The sequence below is a fragment of the Equus przewalskii genome, chromosome 9 (genome assembly GCF_037783145.1).
Source record: "Equus przewalskii isolate Varuska chromosome 9, EquPr2, whole genome shotgun sequence".
Classification (NCBI taxonomy): Eukaryota; Metazoa; Chordata; class Mammalia; order Perissodactyla; family Equidae; genus Equus; species Equus przewalskii.
In genome coordinates this window covers 4,937,343-4,947,354 of record NC_091839.1, presented here as the reverse complement: position 1 = coordinate 4,947,354, position 10,012 = coordinate 4,937,343, and the positions used below count along the sequence as shown (strand labels likewise).

The 10,012-nt window shown below is 39.7% G+C and overlaps 1 long non-coding RNA gene across 1 annotated transcript in view; it reads left to right on the top strand.

Annotated features, from left to right (window-relative positions):
* Positions 1-959: 959 nt before the first annotated feature.
* LOC139085430 (uncharacterized) overlaps positions 960-10,012 on the top strand; it is a 32,101-nt gene continuing 23,048 nt past the window's right edge. The window contains exon 1 of the long non-coding RNA XR_011543711.1: positions 960-1,132. This is a non-coding gene — a long non-coding RNA (uncharacterized lncRNA). The remainder of the gene's footprint in view (positions 1,133-10,012) is intronic.

Here is a 10,012-nt window from a genome sequence, read left to right as displayed (position 1 = left end):
TCCGTAGTCACCATGAGCACGTCACTTACCTGTTTCCCCTTCAGTGGGGATGGTGATGTCCACCACACAGGGCGCAGGGAGGACTGAGTGAGACAAGTCACATGAAGGCCTTAGCGCAGCACCTGGGACACAGCTGTTTGACTCTGCATCATCATCATCGTTATCACCTGCCGCCTCACCAAACTCCACCGGGCCTCAGGGCCCAGTTCCGTCTCTGCCCACTGACCACCTCCGACCATGGGATCCTCTCCTCCCCGTGGATTCCTTCTGAACCTCCAACTGCTGGTTTCACCCGGCTGAGGGTGGAGAGCCCTCAGGGCAGGGACCTCATCAGGGAAGCAGCTGGGGTGGAGATGGCAGGAATCTAGGTAACACTTGTCTGTAGATTGGCTTGTGATTATAGGTTCTGTTGTCAGTTTTAATGGGGGTTCGAGTTGGCCAAACTCTCCCACAAAGGCAGCCTGCATCCCTCACTCCCAGGCCCGCTCAGTCCTTCCTAGGAGCCGTTCGCAAGGCTGCCCCGCGAAACAGGGTAACTTCCCCGCAGTTGAACATCTCTAACCAGGAACCGATCAGCCACTGGCTGACTCGGAGTTCAGCAGGAGTGCATCATATTTTTAAACCACTCTGTTTTGGAAACACCTTCATGGACTTTCACTGAAGGAGCCCCTTCCTCGTATGAGAACTCTGTCCTACTCTCCCCAGTGCCCTCCGGCTGCCTCCTCACCAGAAATCCTTCCTCATCAGTTGGCCCCACTCATCTGACACCCCCAAGAGACTATAATCTTCAAGAGGTCAGGGAAGGGTTGTCCCCTAACTTGTACGCCTCCCCCCAGTACCGAGGCTGTGACACGATTTCACGTGAGGCAAGTGCGGAGTAAATCTTGAGTGACTGATATTACTTAGGGATGCCAAGTGATTATCAATCGTTTTTCTCACTTAATCCTACTTTGTGATAGAGAAAGCTTGGGAGGCCGCTTTTCAGATGGTCAGATGGCAGAAATCCTCTCTCCTCTTGGCACTCGCAGCTCTGTATCTGCTCTTCTCTTCCGGAAACACTACGTTCTCCTTGAAGACAGGGACTGCACTGCATCCAGCCCCTCGTCGCCATCCTCCGAAAGCCTAGAACGTGGTAAGTGCTGCATAAATAGGTGCTGGGAGTGAACGAGTGGAAGGCGATGGAGGAAGAGTGTGAGTTATTAGAAAATGTCTGCCCCAGGTCCTGGCACAGGGCTCCTGAAACCCTTGTAATTTCCTGGTTAAAAGGCGTGTCCTCTGTTCTAATGAGGCGAGTTTGGGTGGGCTCCTGGATGGGGGCTGGTCCCTGGAAAGACCAAGCGATGATGAGCAGCTTGGAATTTTCAGCCCCACCCGCCATTCTCTTGAGAAAGAAGGGCTGAAAATGGAATTGACGATGGATCATGCCTACCTGTTGAAGCCTCCACAAAAATCCCAAAAATACAGGTTCAGGGAACTTCCAGGTTGGTGGACACATCCACATACTGGGAGGATGACACACCCCAATGCCACAGGGACAGAAGCTCCTGTGCTCAGGACCCTCCCAGACCTTGCCCTATGTATCTCTTCATCTGGCTGCTCATCTGTATCCTTTATCATGTCCTTCTGTAAACTGGTAAATGTAATCACTGTTTTCCTGAGTTCTCTGAGCCACTCTAGCTGGTTAATCGGATCCAAGGACGGAGTCATGGAACCTCTGATTTATAGCCCATCCATCAGAAGCACAGGTGACAACCTGGAGTTGCCATGGGCATCTGAAGTGGTTGGGGCCAGCCTGGTAGGACTGAGCCCTTAACCTATGGAATCTGATGCTATCTCCAGGTAGAGAGTGTCAAAATTGAGTTAAATTGTAGGACTCCCAACTGGCGTCGCAGAATTGCTTGGTGGGGGAAACCCCCTCCCCACATCTGGTGAGCAGAAGTGTCAGAAGTGAAGTGTTCTGTGGGAAAGTAAAGGAGAAAGACAGAGAAGGAGGAAGGACTGTTTTTTCCCAATACAGATAGAGATTGCTAGGAAAATGGCAATGCAGGTTTATTTCACTTTTAGGATATTGTCACAAGAATCTGGTTGTGAGTGTGCAAGCAAGCAAGGGCTGGCTGATAGCCCCCTTGGGCGGTGACCTGCAATGAGGGCGGCCCCGCAGGGAGTAAGTGCCCTCTCTCCTTCTCCTCTCTCATTCCAATCTTGAGCAGAAGAATCCCAGGGGCTGGACGCAGCTAGAAGCCAGAGGCAAAGGAGCCCATTAATGTGGTCCACATGGGCCAGCCTCGAAGGCAGAGAGCCCAGTGGAGAGGGACCTGGAAGGGCAAAAGGAACACATTTGGCCCTCGTGGGAAGGCAGGCAAATGGTTCCCATTTCTCAGCACTGTTCTCTGATCGGTACAAAAGGGCCTTCCTTCATCAGTTTGCTGATCCTCTCCGGCTTGGCTACTGATGCTTCTCAAAGTCCCCACAGAAGACAGACAAGACAGACTCAGATAAGGATGTGGTCAGAGACAAACCTCAGAGGTATCTACCTCCCACCTGCCTACATGCCCGTCTCAAACAGGGCATCAGAAGTCACGAGTTTAAGATCACACAGCGCTCCCTCCTCACGCTGGTTTGGGATTATGCAGGTCAGAGTGCGTGGGAAAGAGAAAGCCGACTTCTCTTTTCTCTTTTAGGGAAAGGCTACAAGCTACTCTAATATGCACATCCTTTTTGGAGACAAATGGCAGGGAAAATTAGGAAGTAGTTTTTTTGGTTTTTGGTTTTCTTAGGATTTGATGCTGCTGTCTTAAGAATCTGGGTTTATATTAAAAATGTGAAAGTGCCAAACCTCAAAGCCAGTCCGTGGAGCCAAACTAAGTGGAATGGTAGTGGAGAAGAAAAACGAAGGCGAGGTTGTGATGTGGGGCGGCGCCAGGGGCCCTGTGGCTCGCTCATCTCGCATTCTGCAGCGCCCGGCCTGTGTGGGATCACAACGCACTCCAGCGCTGGTTCACATCTTATTGCCACGGGTGACGGCCGGGCGGCAGCATCCCACACATTCCAAAGACCTGTGCTGCTGACAGAGCACTGGGATCGGGTCTCTGCTGCGAAGTCCTAGGGGCTGGGAGACGCCTTATTCACGGGCAGTTTCCAGCTGTTCACCCCAACACTGCCCCCTTCTATCTCCAGAAAGTGGGGACCCCTTCTCGGGGTCTCACTAAGCACCTCCCTTTCTGGGCAGTATATATCTTTTTGTAGCTTGCTTTTTCATTCTCTCTCTCCCTCTCTCTCTATAAATATATATTTAATATATTTATTATATATAACATATATAAATATATATTTAAATATATTTCATATAAAGATATGTATTTTTTAGATCTTGTCGTGTTAATATATAGATCTAGGTTATTCATTTTAATTACTGAGTATTTCCATTATGCGACTATACTGCATTTTATTTGTCCATTGCTCAATTAATGGAAATGTAAGATATTCCGACTTGGAGGCTAACAAACAATCTGCACTTGGCGCATTTTAACGTCTCCTTGTGCACCTAGACTCGAGGACTCTGGGGTTTGCAGCTAATGAGGGCTGTCGGGTGATGGGGAAGCCCATCTTTGACTTCCAGGCCCTTGCCAAATTCGTCTCCGAATTGTTCTAAGAAGATGCACTCCCGCTGGGAACACAAAACTTCCCATTTCCGCACATCGCCCCCAACAGCTGATCACACTTTGCCATTCCTGTTTGTATTTCCCCATTGAAGAGAGAGCTGGAATATCTTTTCACATGTTTATGGGCTCTCTAGCTTTCTCACCTATGATTTGCCTGATGATGTCCTGACCATTTTTCTATTAGATTATTTGTATTTTTCTTATTGATTTAAAACAGTTTGTGAAATATTCTGGGTACCAGTCTTTTTTCGGTTATATGGGTTGTAAATATCTTCTCCCAGTCTGTCGCCTGTTTTTTAACATTGCTGGTGGTGTCTTTGATGTGTAGACGTTTTGAATTTTAATGTAGTAGAATTCTGCTTCTCCTTTGTGGTTTATAATTTTTATATCTTATTCCAAAAATCCTTCTCTAAGCTCAGTGACATAAAAATGCTTTCCTATATTTTTTCGTCTTAATTCAGATTGACTGAGGCATAATTTACACATGATAAAATGCACCTATCTGAAGTGTAGAGTCTGATGCATTTTGACAAATGTATACAACCATGTACCCATCACCCCCAAAGAAGATATAGAATGTTCTCTCACCTCTGCCCAGACAATCTGCCTGCCTACCCATTGGCCCCAGGCAATGACTAATCTGCTTTTTGTCACTATAGATGAGTTTTACCTTTTTAAAATTTCATGTAAATGGAATAATATGGCAAAGACTCTGCCGGCTTCCCTTGCCCAGCATAGCATTTTTGAGATTCATCCACACTATCACACGTACCAGAGTCCATCCTTTTTATTGCTGAATAGTATTTCATTGTATGAATGTACCATAACTGGTTTGTTCACTTATCTGTTGTTAGACATTTGGGTGATTTCTAGTTTGGGGCTGTTACGAATAACAGCTGCTATGAACATTTGTGTACAAGTCTTGGTTGTATATACACATTTTCCTCTCTCCTGGGTAAACATCTAGGTGTGGAATCTCTGGGTCACATAGTGTATGTTTAACATTATGAAAACTGCTAAACTGTTCGCAAAGTAGTTGAAGCATTTTTTTCGTTGTTGTTAGTTCCATCCAGTCGATTCTGACTCCCAGCGACCCTGGGTACAGAAGAGCAGAACCTTGCCCAGTTCTTTTTCCACCATCCTCTCCCCTTCTGGCGCTATATCAGACAGTGCCCCACTGCTATTCGTAGGGTTTTCATGGCCAATTTTCTTTAGAAGTGGGGCCAAGTTCTTCTTCCTGCTTTGTCTTGGTCTGGAAGCTCTACTGGAACCTGTCCAGCATGGGTGACTCTGCTGGTATTTGAAATACCAGCGGTATAGCTTTCAGCATCACACAGCCACGGTAGTACGACAACCAAAGACAGGTAGTGTGGTTCCCTATCAGGTAAATGAGCCTGGGTGGCACCAGAGAGAATGCCGAATCTTAACTGCTAGACCGCCAGGGCTTGAACCATTTTACACTTCTGAAATGTAGGAGAGTTCTAGCTGCTCTATCAAAACTTAGTATTGTCAGTCTTTTTAATTTTAGCCCATTTTAGTGGGTGTTCAGTGGCATCTTACTGTGGTTTTGATTTGTTTCCCTAATGACTAATAACGTTGAGCATCTCTCCATGTGCTTCTTAGCCTGTGAAATGTCTGTTAAAATGTTTTGCCCATTTTAAAATTGGGTTGTTTGTCTTCTTGTTATTGAATCCTTTGTAAGATATTATATAAGTCCTTTGAAAGATGTATGTATCAAGAATATTTTCTCTCAGTTTGTCTTGAATTTTTATTTCCCTAATAGCGTGTTTCTGACAGCAGAAGTTTTTTCATTTTGATAAAGTCCAATTTATCAAATTCTCCTTTTAGGAAAAGAAAACATGTCTTATCTAAGACATCTTTGCTTACCCCAAGTTCACAAAGATTTTCTTCTATATTTACTTCTGGAAGTTTTATAATTTTACCTTTTACATTCAGGTCTATTGATCCATTTCAAGTTAATTTTCATGTAAGTTGTGAGGTAAGTGTTGAGGTTCATTTTCTTCCATATGGATATCCAATTGTTCTGGTACCACTTGCTGTAAAGACTATCATTTTCCTGATCAAATAACCTTAGCACTTGTATCAGAAATCAAATAACCATGTAAGTGTGGGTCTATTTATGGACCTCTAATCTGATCTATATTTCAGAATCTATATCCACTCATCTATATGTCTGTCCTGACACCAATATCACACTGTGTTGATTACTATAGCTTTATTGAAAGTCTTGATATCAGTTAGTTATAAATCCTCCAACTTTCGTATTTTTTTAGAAACTGTTTTGGATGTCTAGGACTTTATACTTCCATACAAATTTTAGAATTAGCTTGTCAGAGGCCAGCCCCATGGCTGAGTGGTTAAGTTCACGCACTCTCTTTCGGTGGCCCAGGGTTTGCCAGTTTGGATCCTGGGTGCAGGCCTATGCACTGCTCATCAAGCCATGCTGTGGCAGAGTCCTACAGAAAAGAACTAGAATGACCTACAAGTAGGATATATATTTGTATATATTGGGGCTTTGGGGAGAAAAAAAAAAAAAGAGGAAGACTGGCAACGGATGCTAGCTGAGGGCCAACCTTAAAAAAAAAAGGAATTAGTTTGTCAGTTTCAACTGAAAACAAAAAAAGCTTGTTGACATTTTGATTGGGATTGTTTTGAATCTGTAGATCTCCTCGGAGAGAATTCATATTTTAGCAATATTAAGTGTTCAATCCATGAACATGGAAAATGTCTCCACTTCCTAGGGTCGTCTTTAATTTGTCTCAACAATGTGTTGTAGTTTTAAGTGTCAAAGTCCTGCGTATCTTTTGTTAAATGTATTTCTGTATAATTTCATGGTTATAGATGCTTCATAATTTTTTTAAATTTCACTTTTCAATTGTTTGTTTCTAGTATGCAGAGAAAAGACTGGGTTTTTTAATATTGAACTTGTACCCAGAGGCTTTACTAAATTCACTTATTATTTCTGGTAGGCTTTTGGACATTCCTTAGGATTCTTTATGTATGATATCACATCACCTTTGAAGAAAGAAAATTTTTCTTCTTCCTATACAGTCTGTATATTTTTAGATTTTCATTTACTTGCCTGATTGCGTGGGCTAGGATATTCAATACCGTGTTGAATTGAAATGGTGAGAGTGGACACCTTGTTATTCTTGATCTTAGGATGAAAACAATCTTTCGTGATTAAGTGTGGTGCTAGCTGTAGCTTCTTCATAGATGCCGTTTATTGGGTTGAAGAAGTTCCTTTCTAGTCCTGGTTTGCTGAGCATTTTCTTTTTCATGAATGAATGGTGAATTTTTTCAAGTGCTTCTTTTTGCATCTATCAAGATAATTTTTCTTTTATTCTGTTAAAATAATGAATTTCATTGATTGATTTTGAAATGTTAAACCAACCTTGCATTCCTGGGGTAAACTTGATTTGGTCCCAAAATGTTGGAATCAGTTTGCTAATATGTTGTTGAAGATTGATATACTATGTAAATGAGGTGTATCAGTCTGGAGTTTTCTTTTCTCATAATGTCTTTGTCTGTTTTCATTATCAGGTTAACGATGGCCTCATAAAATGAGTCAGAAGTGTTTCCTCCTTCTCTATATTGTGAAAGAATTTATGGATGCTTATGAATAATTTCTCCCTTAAATATTTGATAAAAGTCCCCAGTGAAGCCACCTTGGCCTGGAGTTTTCTTTGTGAGAAGTTTTAAAAATTATTAATTAATTAAAAATTTCAAAAGCAGGTGGAGGACTATTAAGCCTTTCTATTTCTTCCCAAGTTAGTTTTGATGATTTGTATCTTTCAAGGAGCTTGTCCAATCTATCTACGTTATCATTTTAATGGCATGATGTTGTTTATAATATTTCCTTCTTATTCTTTTAATGTCTGTAGGATCCTTACTGATGACTCCTCTTTCATACCTGATGTTGGCAATTTGTGTCTTTGCTCTTTTTCTGTGATCAGTTTAACTAGAATTTTATAGATTTTATTGATCTTTTCAAAGAGTCAGGTTTTTACTTGATTGATTTTCTCTACTATTTGTCCACTTTAAATTTCATTGATTTCCACTCTTATTTATATTATTCCATTCCTTCTACTTCCTTTAGGTTTAATTTGCACTTTTTTTTCTTGCTTCTTAGAATGGGAGCTTAGATCACTGATTTTAGACTTTTCTTTTCTAAATATATGTATTGAAAGCTGTAAGTTTTCCTTTAAGCACTGTTTAGATGTGCTCAACTCCACATTAGCTGTGTTCCAATAATTTAGTGTGCTGCGTTTCCATTACTATTCAGTTCAAGATATTTTCTAATTTTCTGTGATTTCTTCTTGACTCATGGATTATTTAAAATTGTATTGTTTAATTTCCAAATATTTGGTTATTTAATAGATATCTTATTGTTTATTTTTAATTTAATATTTTATGGTCAGAAAACATACTCTATGATTTCAACCCTTTTAAATTTATTGATACTTGTATTACATAACAGCAAATAGTCTATTTTGGTGAATAATTCACATGCACTTGAAAAGAATGTATATAGTAGGCTCCCCTTATCCACAGTTTCACTTTCTGTGGTTTCAATTACCCACAGTCAATCATGGTCTAAAAATATTAAGTGGAAAATTCTAGAAATGGACAATTCATAAGTTTTAAATTGCATCCCACTCTGAGTAGCATGATGAAATCTCACACCATCCCATGTGTCCTGCTGAGGACGTGAATTACCCCTTTCTCCAGCATGTTCACACTGCATACACTACCTGCCCATTAGTCACTTAGTAGTCATCTTGGTTATCAAATTGACTGTTGTGGTATCACAGTGCTTGTGTTCAAGTAATCCTTATTTTACTTAATAATGGCCTCAAAGAGCAAGAGCAGTGATGCTGGCAATTTGGATATGCCAAAGAGAAGCCATAAATGTTTCCTTTAAGTGAAAAGGTGAAAGTTCTTGACTTAATAAGGAAAAAAAATCATACGCTGAGGTTGTTAAGATCTATGGTAACTTTTATTACAGTATATTGTTATAATTGTTCTATTTTGTTATTACTTATGTTAATTTCTTACTGTACCTAATTTATAAATTAAACTTTATCATAGGTATATATGTATAGGGAAAAAACATAGTATTTATACAGGATTTGGTACTATCAGTGGTTTCAGGCATCCACTGGGGGTCTTGGAACACATCCCCCATGGATAAGGGGGACTACTGTGTTCTACCTTTATTAAGTATAATGGTCTATAAATTTCAGTTATGTCAAGTTGGTTGATAATATTTTTCAAGTTTTCTATATTCTTACCATATTCTCTCTACTTATTTTACCACTTATTGAGAAAGGACTGTAGAAATCTCCAACTGTGACAGTGATTTTAGTTATGTTAGTTTTTGCTTTGTGTATTTTGATTTTAGCTCAGTGCATACAATTTTAGGTTTTTTATGTCTTCTTGATGAATTGCTTGTTTCATTATTGTGTAATGTTTTTGTTTCTCTCCAATAATACTCAGTCCTGATGTCTATGATGAATGATATTAGTATAGCTACTTCAGCTTTCTTCATAAGTATTTGTATGGTATGTATTTTTCTTTCTTTTTTACTTTTAACCTATTCATGTTTTTATATTTAAAATATTTCTTAAACAGCATATAATTTTATGTTGGTTTTTTAATCCATACTGACAATCTCTGCCTTTTGGTATTTAGACCATTTACATTTAAAGTAATTATTATATGGTTGGATTTCAATCTACCATCTTGTAGATTTTTGTTCCATTCTTACTGCTTTTTTGTTCCTCATTCCTGCCTTTTTTTGGATTAAGTATTTTTTATTATTCCACTCCTATGTTAGCTGATTAGCTATATTTATTCATTTTATTTTTAGTCATGCTCCAGAATTTATTTCATGCATCTTTAACTTATCACAGTCTGCATCCCAGTAGTATTATACCACTTCATGTACAGTGCAAGAACTGTGCAATAGTACACTTCTTTTTACCTCCTCGTGTCCTTTGTAATATTGTTATCATATAATTTACATCTGTGTATGTTATAAACTTCAAAATTCACTTTTACTATTTTATCTTAAGTAGTCAAATATCTTTTAAAGAAATTTTTTTAAATAAAAGGAAGGGCTTATGTTTATCAACCTATTTACCATCTTATTTTTATCACTTTTGTATGCAATGTCTTTTTAAAATATATATAATATATATTTTTATATATATATAGCTGCTTCATCACTTGTTTTCATCCTTTTAAGTATGATTTCTTTGTACTTATCTTGTTTGGGGTCTTTGAGATTCTTCTATTTATGGGGAGATGTTTTGCATCAAACCTGG